This window comes from Hyla sarda, chromosome 8 (genome assembly GCF_029499605.1).
Source record: "Hyla sarda isolate aHylSar1 chromosome 8, aHylSar1.hap1, whole genome shotgun sequence".
In the NCBI taxonomy this organism is placed as follows: Eukaryota; Metazoa; Chordata; class Amphibia; order Anura; family Hylidae; genus Hyla; species Hyla sarda.
The window spans coordinates 112,342,875-112,367,292 of record NC_079196.1 but is presented as its reverse complement, the minus strand read 5'-3'; the positions used below and the strand labels follow the sequence as shown (position 1 = coordinate 112,367,292).

The 24,418-nt window shown below is 43.3% G+C and overlaps 14 pseudogenes; all 14 read right to left on the bottom strand.

Moving 5' to 3' along the window:
• Positions 1 to 478: 478 nt before the first annotated feature.
• On the bottom strand, positions 479 to 743 carry LOC130288609 (U2 spliceosomal RNA; annotated as a pseudogene).
• A 1,468-nt stretch (positions 744 to 2,211) lies between these two features.
• LOC130288387 (U2 spliceosomal RNA) lies at positions 2,212 to 2,475 on the bottom strand (annotated as a pseudogene).
• A 1,460-nt stretch (positions 2,476 to 3,935) lies between these two features.
• On the bottom strand, positions 3,936 to 4,199 carry LOC130289714 (U2 spliceosomal RNA; annotated as a pseudogene).
• Positions 4,200 to 5,672: 1,473 nt separating this feature from the next.
• On the bottom strand, positions 5,673 to 5,936 carry LOC130289597 (U2 spliceosomal RNA; annotated as a pseudogene).
• A 1,453-nt stretch (positions 5,937 to 7,389) lies between these two features.
• Positions 7,390 to 7,657, bottom strand: LOC130289912 (U2 spliceosomal RNA; annotated as a pseudogene).
• A 1,465-nt stretch (positions 7,658 to 9,122) lies between these two features.
• LOC130290176 (U2 spliceosomal RNA) lies at positions 9,123 to 9,386 on the bottom strand (annotated as a pseudogene).
• Positions 9,387 to 10,850: 1,464 nt separating this feature from the next.
• On the bottom strand, positions 10,851 to 11,115 carry LOC130289441 (U2 spliceosomal RNA; annotated as a pseudogene).
• Positions 11,116 to 12,580: 1,465 nt separating this feature from the next.
• LOC130288657 (U2 spliceosomal RNA) lies at positions 12,581 to 12,845 on the bottom strand (annotated as a pseudogene).
• A 1,460-nt stretch (positions 12,846 to 14,305) lies between these two features.
• On the bottom strand, positions 14,306 to 14,571 carry LOC130289454 (U2 spliceosomal RNA; annotated as a pseudogene).
• Positions 14,572 to 16,036: 1,465 nt separating this feature from the next.
• On the bottom strand, positions 16,037 to 16,301 carry LOC130288656 (U2 spliceosomal RNA; annotated as a pseudogene).
• A 1,457-nt stretch (positions 16,302 to 17,758) lies between these two features.
• LOC130289413 (U2 spliceosomal RNA) lies at positions 17,759 to 18,026 on the bottom strand (annotated as a pseudogene).
• A 1,463-nt stretch (positions 18,027 to 19,489) lies between these two features.
• On the bottom strand, positions 19,490 to 19,753 carry LOC130289261 (U2 spliceosomal RNA; annotated as a pseudogene).
• Positions 19,754 to 21,236: 1,483 nt separating this feature from the next.
• LOC130288706 (U2 spliceosomal RNA) lies at positions 21,237 to 21,502 on the bottom strand (annotated as a pseudogene).
• A 1,470-nt stretch (positions 21,503 to 22,972) lies between these two features.
• On the bottom strand, positions 22,973 to 23,237 carry LOC130289519 (U2 spliceosomal RNA; annotated as a pseudogene).
• Positions 23,238 to 24,418: the final 1,181 nt, after the last annotated feature.

Below are 24,418 nucleotides of genomic sequence, written 5' to 3'. Positions count from 1 at the left end.
CACTAATGCCTTTCCAATACCACCAGCAGATGGAGACACTCCATTGCAACATTGGTTGTGAGCAGCAGTTTCTAAAAACAAATGCCTCATGGCGGATTTCCCATCCATCAATGGATGGTAAATTTTGTTTTTATCATTCACTGACCACAGAAACCAATGCATGGTCAAGCAACAGCAATGACACACCCTTGTGTATAGGCATGAGACCCTCACGTCATTTAACAGGATTCAGCACCACCCACAAGACAGCTACCTGTCATGTCATGTCAAACCTGCACAGGTGTGCTAGATTATTATTATTTAGTTTTATTTTATTTTTTTACACCAATCAGTGTGCAAACATGGTCATTAAAACGCTAAATGAATAGACGTTCATAAACCAGTCAGTGCAACTCATCATTTTGGTCTCCAATTCTCAAACTCAAATTCTCACCCACGGAGGATTAAATGAGAATCTTTCTTGTTTAACACTGGAATGGGGTGGTGCACTGTTCACTACCCGAAGATACTGCCACATCGGGTCAATGCATAGGGCGACAGAAGCAAGCTTCCAAATCAGCTCCCTTTCTCAAAAATCCATTTAATTTATGGTCCCCAGATAGGGAACGTATGTATCAGTATGTGCTCACAAGTCACCCAAGTGCAAGTATTCACACAAAAAAAAACATGCCTCAGGATGCGATCTGTCGCAAGATCCTTTCTTTTTTTTACACTTGATCTAAGCCAAAAGGCCTAGAGGGGATAACCGGGAAAGGGGTGTACCCAACCATGTCCCCTTCATGAGCACTCACATTACTCATAGCAATGGAAGGAAGGCTGGCAGCCAACCAGCCTCCCATACACTCTCTGGGTGGGTGGCAGTCAGCCACCCATACATACATACAGCACAGGCTAAACCCACATCATCACTTAAAAAAAGGACAGGCGACCATTGCACTCTAATGGAGCATTTAGCAATGCAATCCATAGCCTGGCTTTTGCCTGAACCCCCATCACTCCTCCTCTTGCATATAAGACAATATTTCAGATCTGCATATGAAAACAACACGCCTACCTTTGTTGCACATAGCTGCCTGCCTGTCTCTAGTTACCCCACTGGCTGTAGCTGCGTCCCTTCCGACATGGAATAACACCAACTGTAATGATAAACTGAAAATTAACAGTATAAACCTGCATCATTTTGGACTCTGGTATTTGCTGAATCCGGGTGACCTGACAACCGATGGTGGTGCCGCTGGTGATTCTGGCCTTCTTGGAATCTGTTGGGCCTATGTGTTAGCTCACACATCACTTGGGTATCCATGGTAACTACCACAACATGGTCATCTGCAGTTTACATCTAGCCCTAGAAGTGGCATTGAATGGCATTTTAAAAGTGCTAAGGGTCCTGGTGCAATAATCCTCCCATGAGGATCAGCCTCAACGGCTTTGTAGATTGCACTCATGTCAGCAACTCCATATACATTTTTTTTTCTTCATGCTTCTTTCTTCATCCTTTTTTCTTTCTGTCATTCAGACTTTCATTCATTCGATCTCTCTCACTCACTTGCTTTAACTCATTTGTTCTCACTCACTCACTCACTCAATCAATCACTCACTCACTCATTCACTCTCACTCACTCTCACTCTCTCACTCACTCACTCACTAAGTCAGTCTTTCTCTCTCTCTCTCTTTTTCTTTTTATATATATTTTTTTCCGTCTTCTTCTTCTTCTTCTTCAGACCCTGTCATAGCACTAATGCCTTTCCAATACCACCAGCAGATGGAGACACTCCATTGCAACATTGGTTGTGAGCAGCAGTTTCTAAAATCAAATGCCTCATGGCGGATTTCCCATCCATCAATGGATGGTAAATTTTGTTTTTATCATTCACTGACCACAGAAACCAATGCATGGTCAAGCAACAGCAATGACACACCCTTGTGTATAGGCATGAGACCCTCACGTCATTTAACAGGATTCAGCACCACCCACAAGACAGCTACCTGTCATGTCATGTCAAACCTGCACAGGTGTGCTAGATTATTATTATTTAGTTTTATTTTATTTTTTACACCAATCAGTGTGCAAACATGGTCATTAAAACGCTAAATGAATAGACGTTCATAAACCAGTCAGTGCAACTCATCATTTTGGTCTCCAATTCTCAAACTCAAATTCTCACCCACGGAGGATTAAATGAGAATCTTTCTTGTTTAACACTGGAATGGGGTGGTGCACTGTTCACTACCCGAAGATACTGCCACATCGGGTCAATGCATAGGGCGACAGAAGCAAGCTTCCAAATCAGCTCCCTTTCTCAAAAATCCATTTAATTTATAGTCCCCAGATAAGGAACATATGTATCAGTATGTGCTCACAAGTCACCCAAGTGCAAGTTTTCACACAAAAAAAAACATGCCTCAGGATGCGATCTGTCGCAAGATCCTTTCTTTTTTTACACTTGATCTAAGCCAAAAGGCCTAGAGGGGATAACCGGGAAAGGGGTGGACCCAACCATGTCCCCTTCATGAGCACTCACATTACTCATAGGAATGGAAGGAAGGCTGGCAGCCAACCAGCCTCCCATACACTCTCTGGGTGGGGTGGCAGTCAGCCACCCATACATACATACAGCACAGGCTAAACCCACATCATCACTTAAAAAAAGGACAGGCGACCATTGCACTCTGATGGAGCATTTAGCAATGCAATCCATAGCCTGGCTTTTGCCTGAACCCCCATCACTCCTCCTCTTGCATATAAGACAATATTTCAGATCTGCATATGAAAACAACACGCCTACCTTTGTTGCACCTAGCTGCCTGCCTGTCTCTAGTTACCCCACTGGCTGTAGCTGCGTCCCTTCCGACATGGAATAACACCAACTGTAACGATAAACTGAAAATTAACAGTATAAACCTGCATAATTTTGGACTCTGGTATTTGCTGAATCCGGGTGACCTGACAACCGATGGTGGTGCCGCTGGTGATTCTGGCCTTCTTGGAATCTGTTGGGCCTATGTGTTAGCTCACACATCACTTGGGTATCCATGGTAACTACCACAACATGGTCATCTGCAGTTTACATCTAGCCCTAGAAGTGGCATTGAATGGCATTTTAAAAGTGCTAAGGGTCCTGGTGCAATAATCCTCCCATGAGGATCAGCCTCAACGGCTTTGTAGATTGCACTCATGTCAGCAACTCCATATACATTTTTTTTTCTTCATGCTTCTTTCTTCATCCTTTTTTCTTTCTGTCATTCAGACTTTCATTCATTCGATCTCTCTCACTCACTTGCTTTAACTCATTTGTTCTCACTCACTCACTCACTCACTCAATCACTCACTCACTCATTCACTCTCACTCACTCTCACTCTCTCACTCACTAAGTCAGTCTCTCTCTCTCTCTCTCTCTCTTTTTCTTTTTATATATATTTTTTTCCGTCTTCTTCTTCTTCAGACCCTGTCATAGCACTAATGCATTTCCAATACCACCAGCAGATGGAGACACTCCATTGCAACATTGGTTGTGAGCAGCAGTTTCTAAAAACAAATGCCTCATGGCGGATTTCCCATCCATCAATGGATGGTAAATTTTGTTTTTATCATTCACTGACTACAGAAACCAATGCATGGTCAAGCAACAGCAATGACACACCCTTGTGTATAGGCATGAGACCCTCACGTCATTTAACAGGATTCAGCACCACCCACAAGACAGCTACCTGTCATGTCATGTCAAACCTGCACAGGTGTGCTACATTATTATTATTTAGTTTTATTTTATTTTTTTACACCAATCAGTGTGCAAACATGGTCATTAAAACGCTAAATGAATAGACATTCATAAACCAGTCAGTGCAACTCATCATTTTGGTCTCCAATTCTCAAACTCAAATTCTCACCCACGGAGGATTAAATGAGAATCTTTCTTGTTTAACACTGGAATGGGGTGGTGCACTGTTCACTACCCGAAGATACTGCCACATCGGGTCAATGCATAGGGCGACAGAAGCAAGCTTCCAAATCACCTCCCTTTCTCAAAAATCCATTTAATTTATGGTCCCCAGATAGGGAACATATGTATCAGTATGTGCTCACAAGTCTCCCAAGTGCAAGTATTCACACAAAAAAAAACGTGCCTCAGGATGCGATCTGTCGCAAGATCCTTTCTTTTTTTACACTTGATCTAAGCTAAAAGGCCTAGAGGGGATAACCGGGAAAGGGGTGGACCCAACCATGTCCCCTTCATGAGCACTCACATTACTCATAGGAATGGAAGGAAGGCTGGCAGCCAACCAGCCTCCCATACACTCTCTGGGTGGGTGGCAGTCAGCCACCCATACATACATACAGCACAGGCTAAACCCACATCATCACTTAAAAAAAGGACAGGCGACCATTGCACTCTGATGGAGCATTTAGCAATGCAATCCATAGCCTGGCTTTTGCCTGAACCCCCATCACTCCTCCTCTTGCATATAAGACAATATTTCAGATCTGCATATGAAAACAACACGCCTGCCTTTGTTGCACATAGCTGCCTGCCTGTCTCTAGTTACCCCACTGGCTGTAGCTGCGTCCCTTCCGACATGGAATAACACCAACTGTAACGATAAACTGAAAATTAACAGTATAAACCTGCATCATTTTGGACTCTGGTATTTGCTGAATCCGGGTGACCTGACAACCGATGGTGGTGCCGCTGGTGATTCTGGCCTTCTTGGAATCTGTTGGGCCTATGTGTTAGCTCACACATCACTTGGGTATTCATGGTAACTACCAAAACATGGTCATCTGCAGTTTACATCTAGCCCTAGAAGTGGCATTGAATGGCATTTTAAAAGTGCTAAGGGTCCTGGTGCAATAATCCTCCCATGAGGATCAGCCTCAACGGCTTTGTAGATTGCACTCATGTCAGCAACTCCATATACATTTTTTTTTCTTCATGCTTCTTTCTTCATCCTTTTTTCTTTCTGTCATTCAGACTTTCATTCATTCGATCTCTCTCACTCACTTGCTTTAACTCATTTGTTCTCACTCACTCACTCACTCACTCAATCAATCACTCACTCACTCATTCACTCTCACTCACTCTCACTCTCTCACTCACTCGCTCACTAAGTCAGTCTTTCTCTCTCTCTCTCTTTTTCTTTTTATATATATTTTTTTCCGTCTTCTTCTTCTTCTTCTTCAGACCCTGTCATAGCACTAATGCCTTTCCAATACCACCAGCAGATGGAGACACTCCATTGCAACATTGGTTGTGAGCAGCAGTTTCTAAAATCAAATGCCTCATGGCGGATTTCCCATCCATCAATGGATGGTAAATTTTGTTTTTATCATTCACTGACCACAGAAACCAATGCATGGTCAAGCAACAGCAATGACACACCCTTGTGTATAGGCATGAGACCCTCACGTCATTTAACAGGATTCAACACCACCCACAAGACAGCTACCTGTCATGTCATGTCAAACCTGCACAGGTGTGCTAGATTATTATTATTTCGTTTTATTTTATTTTTTTACACCAATCAGTGTGCAAACATGGTCATTAAAACGCTAAATGAATAGACGTTCATAAACCAGTCAGTGCAACTCATCATTTTGGTCTCCAATTCTCAAACTCAAATTCTCACCCACGGAGGATTAAATGAGAATCTTTCTTGTTTAACACTGGAATGGGGTGGTGCACTGTTCACTACCCGAAGATACTGCCACATAGGGTCAATGCATAGGGCAACAGAAGCAAGCTTCCAAATCAGCTCCCTTTCTCAAAAATCCATTTAATTTATAGTCCCCAGATAGGGAACATATGTATCAGTATGTGCTCACAAGTCACCCAAGTGCAAGTTTTCACACAAAAAAAAACATGCCTCAGGATGCGATCTGTCGCAAGATCCTTTCTTTTTTTACACTTGATCTAAGCCAAAAGGCCTAGAGGGGATAACCGGGAAAGGGGTGGACCCAACCATGTCCCCTTCATGAGCACTCACATTACTCATAGGAATGGAAGGAAGGCTGGCAGCCAACCAGCCTCCCATACACTCTCTGGGTGGGGTGGCAGTCAGCCACCCATACATACATACAGCACAGGCTAAACCCACATCATCACTTAAAAAAAGGACAGGCGACCATTGCACTCTGATGGAGCATTTAGCAATGCAATCCATAGCCTGGCTTTTGCCTGAACCCCCATCACTCCTCCTCTTGCATATAAGACAATATTTCAGATCTGCATATGAAAACAACACGCCTACCTTTGTTGCACCTAGCTGCCTGCCTGTCTCTAGTTACCCCACTGGCTGTAGCTGCGTCCCTTCCGACATGGAATAACACCAACTGTAACGATAAACTGAAAATTAACAGTATAAACCTGCATCATTTTGGACTCTGGTATTTGCTGAATCCGGGTGACCTGACAACCGATGGTGGTGCCGCTGGTGATTCTGGCCTTCTTGGAATCTGTTGGGCCTATGTGTTAGCTCACACATCACTTGGGTATCCATGGTAACTACCACAACATGGTCATCTGCAGTTTACATCTAGCCCTAGAAGTGGCATTGAATGGCATTTTAAAAGTGCTAAGGGTCCTGGTGCAATAATCCTCCCATGAGGATCAGCCTCAACGGCTTTGTAGATTGCACTCATGTAAGCAACTCCATATACATTTTTTTTTCTTCATGCTTCTTTCTTCATCCTTTTTTCTTTCTGTCATTCAGACTTTCATTCATTCGATCTCTCTCACTCACTTGCTTTAACTCATTTGTTCTCACTCACTCACTCACTCACTCAATCACTCACTCACTCTCACTCTCTCACTCACTCGCTCACTAAGTCAGTCTCTCTCTCTCTCTCTTTTTCTTTTTATATATATTTTTTTCCGTCTTCTTCTTCTTCTTCTTCTTCAGACCCTGTCATAGCACTAATGCCTGTCCAATACCAGCAGCAGATGGAGACACTCCATTGCAACATTGGTTGTGAGCAGCAGTTTCTAAAAACAAATGCCTCATGGCGGATTTCCCATCCATCAATGGATGGTAAATTTTGTTTTTATCATTCACTGACCACAGAAACCAATGCATGGTCAAGCAACAGCAATGACACACCCTTGTGTATAGGCATGAGACCCTCACGTCATTTAACAGGATTCAGCACCACCCACAAGACAGCTACATGTCATGTCATGTCAAACCTGCACAGGTGTGCTAGATTATTATTATTTAGTTTTATTTTATTTTTTTACACCAATCAGTGTGCAAACATGGTCATTAAAACGCTAAATGAATAGACGTTCATAAACCAGTAAGTGCAACTCATCATTTTGGTCTCCAATTCTCAAACTCAAATTCTCACCCACGGAGGATTAAATGAGAATCTTTCTTGTTTAACACTGGAATGGGGTGGTGCACTGTTCACTACCCGAAGATACTGCCACATCGGGTCAATGCATAGGGCGACAGAAGAAAGCTTCCAAATCAGCTCCCTTTCTCAAAAATCCATTTAATTTATGGTCCCCAGATAAGGAACGTATGTATCAGTATGTGCTCACAAGTCACCCAAGTGCAAGTATTCACACAAAAAAAAAAAACGTGCCTCAGGATGCGATCTGTCGCAAGATCGTTTCTTTTTTTTACACTTGATCTAAGCCAAAAGGCCTAGAGGGGATAACCGGGAAAGGGGTGGACCCAACCATGTCCCCTTCATGAGCACTCACATTACTCATAGGAATGGAAGGAAGGCTGGCAGCCAACCAGCCTCCCATACACTCTCTGGGTGGGTGGCAGTCAGCCACCCATACATACATACAGCACAGGCTAAACCCACATCATCACTTAAAAAAAGGACAGGCGACCATTGCACTCTGATGGAGCATTTAGCAATGCAATCCATAGCCTGGCTTTTGCCTGAACCCCCATCACTCCTCCTCTTGCATATAAGACAATATTTCAGATCTGCATATGAAAACAACACGCCTACCTTTGTTGCACATAGCTGCCTGCCTGTCTCTAGTTACCCCACTGGCTGTAGCTGCGTCCCTTCCGACATGGAATAACACCAACTGTAACGATAAACTGAAAATTAACAGTATAAACCTGCATCATTTTGGACTCTGGTATTTGCTGAATCTGGGTGACCTGACAACCGATGGTGGTGCCGCTGGTGATTCTGGCCTTCTTGGAATCTGTTGGGCCTATGTGTTAGCTCACACATCACTTGGGTATCCATGGTAACTACCACAACATGGTCATCTGCAGTTTACATCTAGCCCTAGAAGTGGCATTGAATGGCATTTTAAAAGTGCTAAGGGTCCTGGTGCAATAATCCTCCCATGAGGATCAGCCTCAACGGCTTTGTAGATTGCACTCATGTCAGCAACTCCATATACATTTTTTTTTCTTCATGCTTCTTTCTTCATCCTTTTTTCTTTCTGTCATTCAGACTTTCATTCATTCGATCTCTCTCACTCACTTGCTTTAACTCATTTGTTCTCACTCACTCACTCACTCACTCAATCACTCACTCACTCATTCACTCTCACTCACTCTCACTCTCTCACTCACTCGCTCACTAAGTCAGTCTCTCTCTCTCTCTTTTTCTTTTTATATATATTTTTTTCCGTCTTCTTCTTCTTCTTCTTCAGACCCTGTCATAGCACTAATGCCTTTCCAATACCACCAGCAGATGGAGACACTCCATTGCAACATTGGTTGTGAGCAGCAGTTTCTAAAAACAAATGCCTCATGGCGGATTTCCCATCCATCAATGGATGGTAAATTTTGTTTTTATCATTCACTGACCACAGAAACCAATGCATGGTCAAGCAACAGCAATGACACACCCTTGTGTATAGGCATGAGACCCTCACGTCATTTAACAGGATTCAGCACCACCCACAAGACAGCTACCTGTCATGTCATGTCAAACCTGCACAGGTGTGCTAGATTATTATTATTTAGTTTTATTTTATTTTTTTACACCAATCAGTGTGCAAACATGGTCATTAAAACGCTAAATGAATAGACGTTCATAAACCAGTCAGTGCAACTCATCATTTTGGTCTCCAATTCTCAAACTCAAATTCTCACCCACGGAGGATTAAATGAGAATCTTTCTTGTTTAACACTGGAATGGGGTGGTGCACTGTTCACTACCCGAAGATACTGCCACATCGGGTCAATGCATAGGGCGACAGAAGCAAGCTTCCAAATCAGCTCCCTTTCTCAAAAATCCATTTAATTTATGGTCCCCAGATAGGGAACGTATGTATCAGTATGTGCTCACAAGTCACCCAAGTGCAAGTATTCACACAAAAAAAAACGTGCCTCAGGATGCAATCTGTCGCAAGATCCTTTCTTTTTTTACACTTGATCTAAGCCAAAAGGCCTAGAGGGGATAACCGGGAAAGGGGTGGACCCAACCATGTCCCCTTCATGAGCACTCACATTACTCATAGGAATGGAAGGAAGGCTGGCAGCCAACCAGCCTCCCATACACTCTCTGGGTGGGTGGCAGTCAGCCACCCATACATACATACAGCACAGGCTAAACCCACATCATCACTTAAAAAAAGGACAGGCGACCAATGCACTCTGATGGAGCATTTAGCAATGCAATCCATAGCCTGGCTTTTGCCTGAACCCCCATCACTCCTCCTCTTGCATATAAGACAATATTTCAGATCTGCATATGAAAACAACACGCCTACCTTTGTTGCACATAGCTGCCTGCCTGTCTCTAGTTACCCCACTGGCTGTAGCTGCGTCCCTTCCGACATGGAATAACACCAACTGTAACGATAAACTGAAAATTAACAGTATAAACCTGCATCATTTTGGACTCTGGTATTTGCTGAATCCGGGTGACCTGACAACCGATGGTGGTGCCGCTGGTGATTCTGGCCTTCTTGGAATCTGTTGGGCCTATGTGTTAGCTCACACATCACTTGGGTATCCATGGTAACTACCACAACATGGTCATCTGCAGTTTACATCTAGCCCTAGAAATGGCATTGAATGGCATTTTAAAAGTGCTAAGGGTCCTGGTGCAATAATCCTCCCATGAGGATCAGCCTCAACGGCTTTGTAGATTGCACTCATGTCAGCAACTCCATATACATTTTTTTTTCTTCATGCTTCTTTCTTCATCCTTTTTTCTTTCTGTCATTCAGACTTTCATTCATTCGATCTCTCTCACTCACTTGCTTTAACTCATTTGTTCTCACTCACTCACTCACTCACTCAATCACCCACTCACTCATTCACTCTCACTCACTCTCACTCTCTCACTAAGTCAGTCTCTCTCTCTCTCTCTCTTTTTCTTTTTATATATATTTTTTTCCGTCTTCTTCTTCTTCTTCTTCTTCTTCAGACCCTGTCATAGCACTAATGCCTTTCCAATACCACCAGCAGATGGAGACACTCCATTGCAACATTGGTTGTGAGCAGCAGTTTCTAAAAACAAATGCCTCATGGCAGATTTCCCATCCATCAATGGATGGTAAATTTTGTTTTTATCATTCACTGACCACAGAAACCAATGCATGGTCAAGCAACAGCAATGACACACCCTTGTGTATAGGCATGAGACCCTCACGTCATTTAACAGGATTCAGCACCACCCACAAGACAGCTACCTGTCATGTCATGTCAAACCTGCACAGGTGTGCTAGATTATTATTATTTAGTTTTATTTTTATTTTTTTACACCAATCAGTGTGCAAACATGGTCATTAAAACGCTAAATGAATAGACGTTCATAAACCAGTCAGTGCAACTCATCATTTTGGTCTCCAATTCTCAAACTCAAATTCTCACCCACGGAGGATTAAATGAGAATCTTTCTTGTTTAACACTGGAATGGGGTGGTGCACTGTTCACTACCCGAAGATACTGCCACATCGGGTCAATGCATAGGGCGACAGAAGCAAGCTTCCAAATCAGCTCCCTTTCTCAAAATTCCATTTAATTTATGGTCCCCAGATAGGGAACGTATGTATCAGTATGTGCTCACAAGTCACCCAAGTGCAAGTATTCACACAAAAAAAAAACGTGCCTCAGGATGCGATCTGTCGCAAGATCCTTTCTTTTTTTACACTTGATCTAAGCCAAAAGGCCTAGAGGGGATAACCGGGAAAGGGGTGGACCCAACCATGTCCCCTTCATGAGCACTCACATTACTCATAGGAATGGAAGGAAGGCTGGCAGCCAACCAGCCTCCCATACACTCTCTGGGTGGGTGGCAGTCAGCCACCCATACATACATACAGCACAGGCTAAACCCACATCATCACTTAAAAAAAGGACAGGCGACCATTGCACTTTGATGGAGCATTTAGCAATGCAATGCATAGCCTGGCTTTTGCCTGAACCCCCATCACTCCTCCTCTTGCATATAAGACAATATTTCAGATCTGCATATGAAAACAACACGCCTACCTTTGTTGCACATAGCTGCCTGCCTGTCTCTAGTTACCCCACTGGCTGTAGCTGCGTCCCTTCCGACATGGAATAACACCAACTGTAACGATAAACTGAAAATTAACAGTATAAACCTGCATCATTTTGGACTCTGGTATTTGCTGAATCCGGGTGACCTGACAACCGATGGTGGTGCCGCTGGTGATTCTGGCCTTCTTGGAATCTGTTGGGCCTATGTGTTAGCTCACACATCACTTGGGTATCCATGGTAACTACCACAACATGGTCATCTGCAGTTTACATCTAGCCCTAGAAGTGGCATTGAATGGCATTTTAAAAGTGCTAAGGGTCCTGGTGCAATAATCCTCCCATGAGGATCAGCCTCAACGGCTTTGTAGATTGCACTCATGTCAGCAACTCCATATACATTTTTTTTTCTTCATGCTTCTTTCTTCATCCTTTTTTATTTCTGTCATTCAGACTTTCATTCATTCGATCTCTCTCACTCACTCACTTGCTTTAACTCATTTGTTCTCACTCACTCACTCACTCACTCAATCACTCACTCACTCATTCACTCTCACTCACTCTCACTCTCTCACTCACTCGCTCACTAAGTCAGTCTCTCTCTCTCTCTTTTTCTTTTTATATATATTTTTTCCGTCTTCTTCTTCTTCTTCAGACCCTGTCATAGCACTAATGCCTTTCCAATACCACCAGCAGATGGAGACACTCCATTGCAACATTGGTTGTGAGCAGCAGTTTCTAAAAACAAATGCCTCATGGCGGATTTCCCATCCATCAATGGATGGTAAATTTAGTTTTTATCATTCACTGACCACAGAAACCAATGCATGGTCAAGCAACAGCAATGACACACCCTTGTGTATAGGCATGAGACCCTCACGTCATTTAACAGGATTCAGCACCACCCACAAGACAGCTACCTGTCATGTCATGTCAAACCTGCACAGGTGTGCTAGATTATTATTATTTAGTTTTATTTTATTTTTTTACACCAATCAGTGTGCAAACATGGTCATTAAAACGCTAAATGAATAGACGTTCATAAACCAGTCAGTGCAACTCATCATTTTGGTCTCCAATTCTCAAACTCAAATTCTCACCCATGGAGGATTAAATGAGAATCTTTCTTGTTTAACACTGGAATGGGGTGGTGCACTGTTCACTACCCGAAGATACTGCCACATCGGGTCAATGCATAGGGCGACAGAAGCAAGCTTCCAAATCAGCTCCCTTTCTCAAAAATACATTTAACTTATGGTCCCCAGATAGGGAACGTATGTATCAGTATGTGCTCACAAGTCACCCAAGTGCAAGTATTCACACAAAAAAAAAACGTGCCTCAGGATGCGATCTGTCGCAAGATCCTTTCTTTTTTTACACTTGATCTAAGCCAAAAGGCCTAGAGGGGATAACCGGGAAAGGGGTGGACCCAACCATGTCCCCTTCATGAGCACTCACATTACTCATAGGAATGGAAGGAAGGCTGGCAGCCAACCAGCCTCCCATACACTCTCTGGGTGGGTGGCAGTCAGCCACCCATACATACATACAGCACAGGCTAAACCCACATCATCACTTAAAAAAAGGACAGGCGACCAATGCACTCTGATGGAGCATTTAGCAATGCAATCCATAGCCTGGCTTTTGCCTGAACCCCCATCACTCCTCCTCTTGCATATAAGACAATATTTCAGATCTGCATATGAAAACAACACGCCTACCTTTGTTGCACATAGCTGCCTGCCTGTCTCTAGTTACCCCACTGGCTGTAGCTGCGTCCCTTCCGACATGGAATAACACCAACTGTAACGATAAACTGAAAATTAACAGTATAAACCTGCATCATGTTGGACTCTGGTATTTGCTGAATCCGGGTGACCTGACAACCGATGGTGGTGCCGCTGGTGATTCTGGCCTTCTTGGAATCTGTTGGGCCTATGTGTTAGCTCACACATCACTTGGGTATCCATGGTAACTACCACAACATGGTCATCTGCAGTTTACATCTAGCCCTAGAAATGGCATTGAATGGCATTTTAAAAGTGCTAAGGGTCCTGGTGCAATAATCCTCCCATGAGGATCAGCCTCAACGGCTTTGTAGATTGCACTCATGTCAGCAACTCCATATACATTTTTTTTTCTTCATGCTTCTTTCTTCATCCTTTTTTCTTTCTGTCATTCAGACTTTCATTCATTCGATCTCTCTCACTCACTTGCTTTAACTCATTTGTTCTCACTCACTCACTCACTCACTCAATCACCCACTCACTCATTCACTCTCACTCACTCTCACTCTCTCACTAAGTCAGTCTCTCTCTCTCTCTTTTTCTTTTTATATATATTTTTTTCCGTCTTCTTCTTCTTCTTCTTCTTCTTCAGACCCTGTCATAGCACTAATGCCTTTCCAATACCACCAGCAGATGGAGACACTCCATTGCAACATTGGTTGTGAGCAGCAGTTTCTAAAAACAAATGCCTCATGGCAGATTTCCCATCCATCAATGGATGGTAAATTTTGTTTTTATCATTCACTGACCACAGAAACCAATGCATGGTCAAGCAACAGCAATGACACACCCTTGTGTATAGGCATGAGACCCTCACGTCATTTAACAGGATTCAGCACCACCCACAAGACAGCTACCTGTCATGTCATGTCAAACCTGCACAGGTGTGCTAGATTATTATTATTTAGTTTTATTTTTATTTTTTTACACCAATCAGTGTGCAAACATGGTCATTAAAACGCTAAATGAATAGACGTTCATAAACCAGTCAGTGCAACTCATCATTTTGGTCTCCAATTCTCAAACTCAAATTCTCACCCACGGAGGATTAAATGAGAATCTTTCTTGTTTAACACTGGAATGGGGTGGTGCACTGTTCACTACCCGAAGATACTGCCACATCGGGTCAATGCATAGGGCGACAGAAGCAAGCTTCCAAATCAGCTCCCTTTCTCAAAATTCCATTTAATTTATGGTCCCCAGATAGGGAACGTATGTATCAGTATGTGCTCACAAGTCACCCAAGTGCAAGTATTCACACAAAAAAAAAAACGTGCCTCAGGATGCGATCTGTCGCAAGATCCTTTCTTTTTTTACACTTGATCTAAGCCAAAAGGCCTAGAGGGGATAACCGGGAAAGGGGTGGACCCAACCATGTCCCCTTCATGAGCACTCACATTACTCATAGGAATGGAAGGAAGGCTGGCAGCCAACCAGCCTCCCATACACTCTCTGGGTGGGTGGCAGTCAGCCACCCATACATACATACAGCACAGGCTAAACCCACATCATCACTTAAAAAAAGGACAGGCGACCATTGCACTTTGATGGAGCATTTAGCAATGCAATGCATAGCCTGGCTTTTGCCTGAACCCCCATCACTCCTCCTCTTGCATATAAGACAATATTTCAGATCTGCATATGAAAACAACACGCCTACCTTTGTTGCACATAGCTGCCTGCCTGTCTCTAGTTACCCCACTGGCTGTAGCTGCGTCCCTTCCGACATGGAATAACACCAACTGTAACGATAAACTGAAAATTAACAGTATAAACCTGCATCATTTTGGACTCTGGTATTTGCTGAATCCGGGTGACCTGACAACCGATGGTGGTGCCGCTGGTGATTCTGGCCTTCTTGGAATCTGTTGGGCCTATGTGTTAGCTCACACATCACTTGGGTATCCATGGTAACTACCACAACATGGTCATCTGCAGTTTACATCTAGCCCTAGAAGTGGCATTGAATGGCATTTTAAAAGTGCTAAGGGTCCTGGTGCAATAATCCTCCCATGAGGATCAGCCTCAACGGCTTTGTAGATTGCACTCATGTCAGCAACTCCATATACATTTTTTTTTCTTCATGCTTCTTTCTTCATCCTTTTTTATTTCTGTCATTCAGACTTTCATTCATTCGATCTCTCTCACTCACTCACTTGCTTTAACTCATTTGTTCTCACTCACTCACTCACTCACTCAATCACTCACTCACTCATTCACTCTCACTCACTCTCACTCTCTCACTCACTCGCTCACTAAGTCAGTCTCTCTCTCTCTCTTTTTCTTTTTATATATATTTTTTCCGTCTTCTTCTTCTTCTTCAGACCCTGTCATAGCACTAATGCCTTTCCAATACCACCAGCAGATGGAGACACTCCATTGCAACATTGGTTGTGAGCAGCAGTTTCTAAAAACAAATGCCTCATGGCGGATTTCCCATCCATCAATGGATGGTAAATTTAGTTTTTATCATTCACTGACCACAGAAACCAATGCATGGTCAAGCAACAGCAATGACACACCCTTGTGTATAGGCATGAGACCCTCACGTCATTTAACAGGATTCAGCACCACCCACAAGACAGCTACCTGTCATGTCATGTCAAACCTGCACAGGTGTGCTAGATTATTATTATTTAGTTTTATTTTATTTTTTTACACCAATCAGTGTGCAAACATGGTCATTAAAACGCTAAATGAATAGACGTTCATAAACCAGTCAGTGCAACTCATCATTTTGGTCTCCAATTCTCAAACTCAAATTCTCACCCATGGAGGATTAAATGAGAATCTTTCTTGTTTAACACTGGAATGGGGTGGTGCACTGTTCACTACCCGAAGATACTGCCACATCGGGTCAATGCATAGGGCGACAGAAGCAAGCTTCCAAATCAGCTCCCTTTCTCAAAAATACATTTAACTTATGGTCCCCAGATAGGGAACGTATGTATCAGTATGTGCTCACAAGTCACCCAAGTGCAAGTATTCACACAAAAAAAAAACGTGCCTCAGGATGCGATCTGTCGCAAGATCCTTTCTTTTTTTACACTTGATCTAAGCCAAAAGGCCTAGAGGGGATAACCGGGAAAGGGGTGGACCCAACCATGTCCCCTTCATGAGCACTCACATTACTCATAGGAATGGAAGGAAGGCTGGCAGCCAACCAGCCTCCCATACACTCTCTGGGTGGGTGGCAGTCAGCCACCCATACATACATACAGCACAGGCTAAACCCACATCATCACTTAAAAAAAGGACAGGCGACCATTGCACTCTGATGGAGCATTTAGCAATGCAATCCATAGCCTGGCTTTTGCCTGAACCCCCATCACTCCTCCTCTTGCATATAAGACAATATTTCAGATCTGCATATGAAAACAACACGCCTACCTTTGTTGCACATAGCTGCCTGCCTGTCTCTAGTTACCCCACTGGCTGTAGCTGCGTCCCTTCCGACATGGAATAACACCAACTGTAACGATAAACTGAAAATTAACAGTATAAACCTGCATCATTTTGGACTCTGGTATTTGCTGAATCCGGGTGACCTGACAACCGATGGTGGTGCCGCTGGTGATTCTGGCCTTCTTGGAATCTGTTGGGCCTATGTGTTAACTCATACATCACTTGGGTATCCATGGTAACTACCACAACATGGTCATCTGCAGTTTACATCTAGCCCTAGAAGTGGCATTGAATGGCATTTTAAAAGTGCTAAGGGTCCTGGTGCAATAATCCTCCCATGAGGATCAGCCTCAACGGCTTTGTAGATTGCACTTATGTCAGCAACTCCATATACATTTTTTTTTCTTCATGCTTCTTTCTTCATCCTTTTTTCTTTCTGTCATTCAGACTTTCATTCATTCGATCTCTCTCACTCACTTGCTTTAACTCATTTGTTCTCACTCACTCACTCACTCAATCACTCACTCACTCATTCAGTCTCACTCACTCTCACTCTCTCACTCACTCGCTCACTAAGTCAGTCTCTCTCTCTCTCTCTCTCTTTTTCTTTTTATATATATTTTTTTCCGTCTTCTTCTTCAGACCCTGTCATAGCACTAATGCCTTTCCAATACCACCAGCAGATGGAGACACTCCATTGCAACATTGGTTGTTAGCAGCAGTTTCTAAAAACAAATGCCTCATGGCGGATTTCCCATCCATCAATGGATGGTAAATTTTGTTTTTATCATTCACTGACCACAGAAACCAATGCATGGTCAAGCAACAGCAATGACACACCCTTGTGTATAGGCATGAGACCCTCACGTCATTTAACAGGATTCAGCACCACCCACAAGACAGCTACCTGTCATGTCATGTCAAACCTGCACAGGTGTGCTAGATTATTATTATTTAGTTTTATTTTATTTTTTACACCAATCAGTGTGCAAACATGGTCATTAAAACGCTAAATGAATAGACGTTCATAAACCAGTCAGTGCAACTCATCATTTTGGTCTCCAATTCTCAAACTCAAATTCTCACCCACGGAGGATTAAATGAGAATCTTTCTTGTTTAACACTGGAATGGGGTGGTGCACTGTTCACTACCCGAAGATACTGCCACATCAGGTCAATGCATAGGGCGACAGAAGCAAGCTTCCAAATCAGCTCCCTTTCTCAAAAATCCATTTAATTTATGGTCCCCAGATAGGGAACGTATGTATCAGTATGTGCTCACAAGTCACCCAAGTGCAAGTATTCACACAAAAAAAAAAAACGTGCCTCAGGATGCGATCTGTTGCAAGATCCTTTCTTTTTTTTACACTTGATCTAAGCCAAAAGGCCTAGAGGGGATAACCGGGAAAGGGGTGGACCCAACCATGTCCCCTTCATGAGCACTCACATTACTCATAGGAATGGAAGGAAGGCTGGCAGCCAACCAGCCTCCCATACACTCTCTGGGTGGGTGGCAGTCAGCCACCCATACATACATACAGCACAGGCTAAACCCACATCATCACTTAAAAAAAGGACAGGCGACCATTGCACTCTGATGGAGCATTTAGCAATGCAATCCATAGCCTGGCTTTTGCCTGAACCCCCATCACTCCTCCTCTTGCATATAAGACAATATTTCAGATCTGCATATGAAAACAACACGCCTACCTTTGTTGCACATAGCTGCCTGCCTGTCTCTAGTTACCCCACTGGCTGTAGCTGCGTCCCTTCCGACATGGAATAACACCAACTGTAACGATAAACTGAAAATTAACAGTATAAACCTGCATCATTTTGGACTCTGGTATTTGCTGAATCCGGGTGACCTGACAACCGATGGTGGTGCCGCTGGTGATTCTGGCCTTCTTGGAATCTGTTGGGCCTATGTGTTGGCTCACACATCACTTGGGTATCCATGGTAACTACCACAACATGGTCATCTGCAGTTTACATCTAGCCCTAGAAGTGGCATTGAATGGCATTTTAAAAGTGCTAAGGGTCCTGGTGCAATAATCCTCCCATGAGGATCAGCCTCAACGGCTTTGTAGATTGCACTCATGTCAGCAACTCCATATACATTTTTTTTTCTTCATGCTTCTTTCTTCATCCTTTTTTCTTTCTGTCATTCAGACTTTCATTCATTCGATCTCTCTCACTCACTTGCTTTAACTCATTTGTTCTCACTCACTCACTCACTCAATCACTCACTCACTCATTCAGTCTCACTCACTCTCACTCTCTCACTCACTCGCTCACTAAGTCAGTCTCTCTCTCTCTCTCTCTCTCTTTTTCTTTTTATATATATTTTTTTCCGTCTTCTTCTTCTTCAGACCCTGTCATAGCACTAATGCCTTTCCAATACCACCAGCAGATGGAGACACTCCATTGCAACATTGGTTGTGAGCAGCAGTTTCTAAAAACAAATGCCTCATGGCGGATTTCCCATCCATCAATGGATGGTAAATTTTGTTTTTATCATTCACTGACCACAGAAACCAATGCATGGTCAAGCAACAGCAATGACACACCCTTGTGTATAGGCATGAGACCCTCACGTCATTTAACAGGATTCAGCACCACCCACAAGACAGCTACCTGTCATGTCATGTCAAACCTGCACAGGTGTGCTAGATTATTATTATTTAGTTTTATTTTATTTTTTTACACCAATCAGTGTGCAAACATGGTCATTAAAACGCTAAATGAATAGACGTTCATAAACCAGTCAGTGCAACTCATCATTTTGGTCTCCAATTCTCAAACTCAAATTCTCACCCACGGAGGATTAAATGAGAATCTTTCTTGTTTAACACTGGAATGGGGTGGTGCACTGTTCACTACCCGAAGATACTGCCACATCAGGTCAATGCATAGGGCGACAGAAGCAAGCTTCCAAATCAGCTCCCTTTCTCAAAAATCCATTTAATTTATGGTCCCCAGATAGGGAACGTATGTATCAGTATGTGCTCACAAGTCACCCAAGTGCAAGTATTCACACAAAAAAAAACGTGCCTCAGGATGCGATCTGTCGCAAGATCCTTTCTTTTTTTACACTTGATCTAAGCCAAAAGGCCTAGAGGGGATAACCGGGAAAGGGGTGGACCCAACCATGTCCCCTTCATGAGCACTCACATTACTCATAGGAATGGAAGGAAGGCTGGCAGCCAACCAGCCTCCCATACACTCTCTGGGTGGGTGGCAGTCAGCCACCCATACATACATACAGCACAGGCTAAACCCACATCATCACTTAAAAAAAGGACAGGCGACCATTGCACTCTGATGGAGCATTTAGCAATGCAATCCATAGCCTGGCTTTTGCCTGAACCCCCATCACTCCTCCTCTTGCATATAAGACAATATTTCAGATCTGCATATGAAAACAACACGCCTACCTTTGTTGCACATAGCTGCCTGCCTGTCTCTAGTTACCCCACTGGCTGTAGCTGCGTCCCTTCCGACATGGAATAACACCAACTGTAACGATAAACTGAAAATTAACAGTATAAACCTGCATCATTTTTGACTCTGGTATTTGCTGAATCCGGGTGACCTGACAACCGATGGTGGTGCCGCTGGTGATTCTGGCCTTCTTGGAATCTGTTGGGCCTATGTGTTAGCTCACACATCACTTGGGTATCCATGGTAACTACCACAACATGGTCATCTGCAGTTTACATCTAGCCCTAGAAGTGGCATTGAATGGCATTTTAAAAGTGCTATGGGTCCTGGTGCAATAATCCTCCCATGAGGATCAGCCTCAACGGCTTTGTAGATTGCACTCATGTCAGCAACTCCATATACATTTTTTATTCTTCATGCTTCTTTCTTCATCCTTTTTTCTTTCTGTCATTCAGACTTTCATTCATTCGATCTCTCTCACTCACTTGCTTTAACTCATTTGTTCTCACTCACTCACTCAATCACTCACTCACTCATTCACTCTCACTCACTCTCACTCTCTCACTCTCTCACTCTCTCACTCACTCGCTCACTAAGTCAGTCTCTCTCTCTCTCTCTCTTTTTCTTTTTATATATATTTTTTTCCGTCTTCTTCTTTTTCTTCTTCTTCTTCAGACCCTGTCATAGCACTAATGCCTTTCCAATACCACCAGCAGATGGAGACACTCCATTGCAACATTGGTTGTGAGCAGCAGTTTCTAAAAACAAATGCCTCATGGCGGATTTCCCATCCATCAATGGATGGTAAATTTAGTTTTTATCATTCACTGACCACAGAAACCAATGCATGGTCAAGCAACAGCAATGACACACCCTTGTGTATAGGCATGAGACCCTCACGTCATTTAACAGGATTCAGCACCACCCACAAGACAGCTACCTGTCATGTCATGTCAAACCTGCACAGGTGTGCTAGATTATTATTATTTAGTTTTATTTTATTTTTTTACACCAATCAGTGTGCAAACATGGTCATTAAAACGCTAAATGAATAGACGTTCATAAACCAGTCAGTGCAACTCATCATTTTGGTCTCCAATTCTCAAACTCAAATTCTCACCCACGGAGGATTAAATGAGAATCTTTCTTGTTTAACACTGGAATGGGGTGGTGCACTGTTCACTACCCGAAGATACTGCCACATCGGGTCAATGCATAGGGCGACAGAAGCAAGCTTCCAAATCAGCTCCCTTTCTCAAAAATACATTTAACTTATGGTCCCCAGATAGGGAACGTATGTATCAGTATGTGCTCACAAGTCACCCAAGTGCAAGTATTAACACAAAAAAAAAAACGTGCCTCAGGATGCGATCTGTCGCAAGATCCTTTCTTTTTTTACACTTGATCTAAGCCAAAAGGCCTAGAGGGGATAACCGGGAAAGGGGTGGACCCAACCATGTCCCCTTCATGAGCACTCACATTACTCATAGGAATGGAAGGAAGGCTGGCAGCCAACCAGCCTCCCATACACTCTCTGGGTGGGTGGCAGTCAGCCACCCATACATACATACAGCACAGGCTAAACCCACATCATCACTTAAAAAAAGGACAGGCGACCATTGCACTCTGATGGAGCATTTAGCAATGCAATCCATAGCCTGGCTTTTGCCTGAACCCCCATCACTCCTCCTCTTGCATATAAGACAATATTTCAGATCTGCATATGAAAACAACACGCCTACCTTTGTTGCACATAGCTGCCTGCCTGTCTCTAGTTACCCCACTGGCTGTAGCTGCGTCCCTTCCGACATGGAATAACACCAACTGTAACGATAAACTGAAAATTAACAGTATAAACCTGCATCATTTTGGACTCTGGTATTTGCTGAATCCGGGTGACCTGACAACCGATGGTGGTGCCGCTGGTGATTCTGGCCTTCTTGGAATCTGTTGGGCCTATGTGTTAGCTCACACATCACTTGGGTATCCATGGTAACTACCACAACATGGTCATCTGCAGTTTACATCTAGCCCTAGAAGTGGCATTGAATGGCATTTTAAAAGTGCTAAGGGTCCTGGTGCAATAATCCTCCCATGAGGATCAGCCTCAACGGCTTTGTAGATTGCACTTATGTCAGCAACTCCATATACATTTTTTATTCTTCATGCTTCTTTCTTCATCCATTTTTCTTTCTGTCATTCAGACTTTCATTCATTCGATCTCTCTCACTCACTTGCTTTAACTCATTTGTTCTCACTCACTCACTCAATCACTCACTCACTCATTCACTCTCACTCACTCTCACTCTCTCACTCACTCGCTCACTAAGTAAGTCTCTCTCTCTCTCTCTCTCTCTTTTTCTTTTTATATATATTTTTTTCCGTCTTCTTCTTCTTCTTCTTCTTCTTCAGACCCTGTCATAGCACTAATGCCTTTCCAATACCACCAGCAGATGGAGACACTCCATTGCAACATTGGTTGTGAGCAGCAGTTTCTAAAAACAAATGCCTCATGGCGGATTTCCCATCCATCAATGGATGGTAATTTTTTTTTTATCATTCACTGACCACAGAAACCAATGCATGGTCAAGCAACAGCAATGACACACCCTTGTGTATAGGCATGAGACCCTCACGTCATTTAACAGGATTCAGCACCACCCACAAGACAGCTACCTGTCATGTCATGTCAAACCTGCACAGGTGTGCTAGATTATTATTATTTAGTTTTATTTTATTTTTTTACACCAATCAGTGTGCAAACATGGTCATTAAAACGCTAAATGAATAGACGTTCATAAACCAGTCAGTGCAACTCATCATTTTGGTCTCCAATTCTCAAACTCAAATTCTCACCCACGGAGGATTAAATGAGAATCTTTCTTGTTTAACACTGGAATGGGGTGGTGCACTGTTCACTACCCGAAGATACTGCCACATCGGGTCAATGCACAGGGCGACAGAAGCAAGCTTCCAAATCAGCTCCCTTTCTCAAAAATACATTTAATTTATGGTCCCCAGATAGGGAACGTATGTATCAGTATGTGCTCACAAGTCACCCAAGTGCAAGTATTCACACAAAAAAAAACGTGCCTCAGGATGCGATCTGTCGCAAGATCCTTTCTTTTTTTTACACTTGATCTAAGCCAAAAGGCCTAGAGGGGGTAACCGGGAAAGGGGTGGACCCAACCATGTCCCCTTCATGAACACTCACATTACTCATAGCAATGGAAGGAAGGCTGGCAGCCAACCAGCCTCCCATACACTCTCTGGGTGGGTGGCAGTCAGCCACCCATACATACATTCAGCACAGGCTAAACCCACATCATCACTTAAAAAAAGGACAGGCGACCATTGCACTCTGATGGAGCATTTAGCAATGCAATCCATAGCCTGGCTTTTGCCTGAACCCCCATCACTCCTCCTCTTGCATATAAGACAATATTTCAGATCTGCATATGAAAACAACACGCCTACCTTTGTTGCACATAGCTGCCTGCCTGTCTCTAGTTACCCCACTGGCTGTAGCTGCGTCCCTTCCGACATGGAATAACACCAACTGTAACGATAAACTGAAAATTAACAGTATAAACCTGCATCATTTTGGACTCTGGTATTTGCTGAATCCGGGTGACCTGACAACCGATGGTGGTGCCGCTGGTGATTCTGGCCTTCTTGGAATCTGTTGGGCCTATGTGTTAGCTCACACATCACTTGGGTATCCATGGTAACTACCACAACATGGTCATCTGCAGTTTACATCTAGCCCTAGAAGTGGCATTGAATGGCATTTTAAAAGTGCTAAGGGTCCTGGTGCAATAATCCTCCCATGAGGATCAGCCTCAACGGCTTTGTAGATTGCACTCATGTCAGCAACTCCATATACATTTTTTTTTCTTCATGCTTCTTTCTTCATCCTTTTTTCTTTCTGTCATTCAGACTTTCATTCATTCGATCTCTCTCACTCACTTGCTTTAACTCATTTGTTCTCACTCACTCACTCACTCAATCACTCACTCATTCACTCTCACTCACTCTCACTCTCTCACTCACTCGCTCACTAAGTCAGTCTCTCTCTCTCTCTCTCTCTTTTTCTTTTTATATATATTTTTTTCCGTCTTCTTCTTCTTCTTCTTCTTCAGACCCTGTCATAGCACTAATGCCTTTCCAATACCACCAGCAGATGGAGACACTCCATTGCAACATTGGTTGTGAGCAGCAGTTTCTAAAAACAAATGCCTCATGGCGGATTTCCCATCCATCAATGGATGGTAAATTTTGTTTTTATCATTCACTGACCACAGAAACCAATGCATGGTCAAGCAACAGCAATGACACACCCTTGTG